At 39.3% G+C, this 4,426-nt stretch overlaps 1 protein-coding gene across 1 annotated transcript in view; it reads left to right on the forward strand.

Annotated features, from left to right (window-relative positions):
• Window positions 1-4,426, forward strand: part of LOC115297645 (guanylate-binding protein 1-like) — a 31,674-nt gene that overhangs the window by 2,081 nt on the left and 25,167 nt on the right. The gene's annotated exons all lie outside the window — the stretch shown is intronic.

Consider the following 4,426-nt stretch of genomic DNA (forward strand, 5'->3'; position numbering starts at 1 on the left):
GTCACAGCAATGGTTGGCTAACTTTTCTTCAAAAGACTAGGTAGTAAGTATTCATGGCTTTGTGGCCTCTACAGTCTCTGTCTTAACTGCTCAACTCTGCCATGTAGTATGAAAGCAGTCATCGTCAATCCATAAATGGATGGGCATGGCTGTGTTCCAATAAAACTTTATTTTCAAAAATAAGTAGCACCCACAAGCCATAGTTTCCAGATTATTGTTCTATACAAACATTGGTCAAAGTCTATAGATCTGCCTTATGTTGCTTACATTTGTAAGGGAATATGTATTAATTGTGTGTTAAGATCTTGAAAACATTATACAATGTTTCAAGGTATTACAGGATGAGAGAAATGCAGAGAAGTAGCTAATGCCATTAAATCTACACAAAAAGCCTCCCATGTGGATTATATAAGGACTCTTGTTCCATTGAAACCACTTCCCTCCTATCACATGGTGAATGCCTTTTTCCACAGTTGAACACATGCTACTGAGCGGTATTTTTTCACAGGAGACCAGGGAGATCCACAGAATATATGTAGGAATGCACACAGACCCACGATGCGTATATAATTAGGCTTTGTATCTTCTTATCCAAGCTGCATTGCAACAAAGGAGTAATAAAATACAATTTTATTAACTAAAATAAAACTAACTAAAGAAACATCATGGTAGAAAGAACAAATATGCCTTCAAAACCAAATAGTGGTCTCTTTAATAACCATTTAAAAAATACGAACATTGAGGGGCGCCTGGGTGGCCCAGTCAGTTAAGTATCTGACTCTGGATTTTGGCTCAGATCATGATCTCATGGTTCGTCAGTTCGAGTCCCACATCACGCTCCATGCTGGCAGTGTGGAGCCTGCTTGGTATTCTATTTCTCCTTCTCTCTGCCCCTCCCCAGCTCTCTCTCAAAAAAATTTTTAAAAAATCTTAAAAGTAATAACATTGAAACTAAGCAAAATTACATAACTTCCAGATTATACCAGACTTCAAATCATCTGATGTCTGGTTTAATGCTTTTTCTATACTATCTCCAGGAACAAAATGAAGCTCCTTCCAGGAGACATGTTGCTTTCACCAGCAGTCTTCAACCCAGCTGTACATTGAAACCAATTAATTAAAATTAAGGATTCTCTGGCCCCTATCGTTCCCTTGACTTTCTGATGTAGTGAATCTGAGATGGGTCATTGGGTGATACAATAACAAGAAAAGGGTAATTCAAGGCCGTCACCTTTCAGTCTGCCAAAGCTAGCAAATGTTAGAACCTATATTTGCTGACCCTTATGATGTTCTTGTGTCAAAACTTTTTAACTTAGAGAAGTATATTTTCTCCTATTTAAGTGACAGGATGTTACTTTTCCTTCTATGGGTTTAATGAAAGGATGTATAAGGTCCATTGACATAGTGGGAGGGACAATGAAAGCTGTCCTCCACATATTCAGGTCAAGAATCAATTAGGCCACAGCTCAGAACACAGAGCCTGCTTCAGAGTCTGTGTCTCCCTCTCTTGGCCCCTCCCCGACTCACACTGTTTCTCAAAAATAAATAAATATTAGAAAAACTTTTTAAAAGCTTAGAAAAAGAGAATTAGGCCAATGAAGTTATTCACTGAAAAATAAAGACAAACATAAAGATTTAAGAAATCTTTTAAATATTTGATAGATATGCAAATAAACTAAAAATGAACGCTGTTACCACTCTCCATGCATAATTTCAACAAATTAAATGAAATGGACCAATTTCTAAAAAACAAACAAAAAACCCCCCACAAACTCCTAAAATCCATCTACAGTGAAACAGATCACCTGAATTGTACTGTAACTTCTAAAGAAATTGAATTTGTAGTTAAAAAAAATCGGAACCGAAATCCACAAGATGGTGGATTAGGAAGTGCTGGCCCTCATCTACACCAAAGAATGCTATTTCACTTTGCTGGTATCCGTGCCTCCCTCTAGTTGGAACAGCTTAGCATCTAGAGGAGAAATGTGCTCAGCCCGTGACTTTTCCCTCAGGAGCAAAATATGTGAAGCATCCATCTAACAGTAGCCTCACCTCTCAGCTGCCCAAACACCTGCTTCTATCTCCTCTCACTCAACAGTGAGGAGGCAAGCAGCACAGTTAGAACGCCTGGAGGCAACTTAGAACAGAGGAAAGGGCAGGAGCTCTCAGATGCCAGCATGGCTCTGTAGGGCTGAGAGAAGTTACACAATTATGAGTGAGAGAAAAGGAGAGCAGTAGAGCTTGCACCCAGTGCCATTCCAGTTCATCCTGGCATTTTAGTACATTGTCTAGGGGAAAGGAACGGGCAGCTCTCAACAGCTGGCGTGGCTGTATGGGAGAGAGAGACACACACACACACAATCCAGAATCTTCTCCAGAAGGGAGGGAGAGAAATGGAGCTTAAACTCAACAACTTCACAATTCAGTACTCTGACCCAGGAAAACATGGCAGGAGGTTTGCGGTGAAATTGGAAGAAGGCCCATAACTCTGAGATTTCTCCCCAGGAAGACAGGGAGAGGACTGAAGTTTGTTTTCAATATGCTGCCCTCTCAGTGCACGGCTCTACGGAAAAGGAAAGCAGGCTTCCAGCAACCAAAATGGCTCTGTGAAATTGAAAGAAGGTATACCACCCCGAAATCTCTTCTCTAGAAGGGAGGGAAAGGACTGGGAAGTGCCCATCTACAGAAAACATTTGACAGGCCCCCAGGGTCTCCAGCTGGGCTGAGTGAATGAACGTCTTTTCCTGCCAAAACCAGTCTGTAAAGAGTGGAAGAGGTGAATTCTTCATCTGATGCACAGATACCAATGCAAAGGTATAAGGAACATGAAGAGTCAGGGAAATGTGACACAACCAAATAAACAACATAAATCTTCAATAACCAACCCTAAAGAAATGGAGAACTATTAAGTTGCCTGTCAAAGAATTCAAAATAATACTCTTTAAAGCTCAATGAACTACAAGAGAACATAGAATTTTTTAAAAATCAAGAAAATACATTCACAAAACGAGAATGTTAAGAAAAGAATAGAAACCATAAAAAATAATCAAGCAGAAAATCTGGAGTTGAAGAACACAACTGTCGGCCCCCCAAAAATCAACAGAGATCTTCAACAACAGACAATTATTCAGAAATAATCAATGACCTTTTTATGGAAATGAAAAGTAGAGCATAGGAAAAATGACCAGTGGCATTTTAATAGCATTGTATGGGGACAGATGGTAGCTACACTTGGAGTGAGCACAGCATGATGTATACACAGTGGTTGAATCACTATGTTGGACACCTGAAACTAAGGTAACATGTATGTCAACTATACACAGATACATAAATAAATACCCTCAAGAGGTTGCTATTCAAAGAAATTATGAGTTGGGTGCCCGGGTGGCTCAGTCAGTTAAGCATCCAACTTCAGCTCAGGTCATTATCTTGTGATTCCTGAGTTTGAGTCCTGTGTAGACCTGGAGCCTGCTTTGGATTCTGCGTCTCCTCTGTCTCTGCTCCTCCCCCACTCACCCTCTGTCTCTCTTTCTCAAAAATAAATAAACATTAAAAAAATTAAAATAAATAAATAAGAAATTATCAGTGAGGTTTTATATACAGTGAAAAACAAATGGCTGAATTTATCTTTGTTAAACTTTTGAATTTCATACTCTACACTAATTTTTCAGACCCCGGCACAACTCTGTAGTTGTCCTCCATTTGCTTTGCCAAATTGTAATCTTTTCTTTTTCTTTCTCTGCTCAGCTGTGTTACATATATAGCATAAATTCCCCAAAGGCAAGATAACATCCAAAAATTTTTCTTTAAAATATTTACAAAGTCTGAGGAAAGGAAAAGTAAGCCTTAAACATCTAAGAGATTTATTGGAATCTCAGCTTGAATTCTAACTGCCAGTACTTATGAAAATGCCAATATTAATATGAAATAGTTGGTAGTTCTTACAGTAAGTGTAAATTAAATTAGAGGGGAATAAACGCCTTGAAAACAGGTCACTTGAAATTAGCTAGCTAGAGGAACAAAAAGAGAAAGAGTGAGGAAAGTACATGGGATCTACAGGATATCATCAAGCAAAGAAATATATGGATCATGGGAGTCCAAGAAGGAGAAGAGAGATAAGGGCAGAAACTTTATTTACAGAAATAATGCCTGAAAATTCCCCAAACCCAGAGAGAAAGAGTAGTAGTGGGGGAAGGACAGAGAGAGAACAGAAGACACAGAATCTGAAGTAGGCTGCAGGCTCCAGGAACCAAAGTGTCAGAGCAGAGAGCTCAACATGGGGCTTGAGCTCACAAACCACAAGATCATGACCTGAGTCAAAGTCGGAGGCTTAACTGACTAAGCCACCCAAGCGCCCCTCAGTGAGTTTCTTCACAGAACTTTGGCAGGGAGATAATATATTCAAAGTACCAAAAGAATAAAAATG

The sequence above is a fragment of the Suricata suricatta genome, chromosome 8, assembly GCF_006229205.1.
Source record: "Suricata suricatta isolate VVHF042 chromosome 8, meerkat_22Aug2017_6uvM2_HiC, whole genome shotgun sequence".
NCBI classification, from domain to species: domain Eukaryota; kingdom Metazoa; phylum Chordata; class Mammalia; order Carnivora; family Herpestidae; genus Suricata; species Suricata suricatta.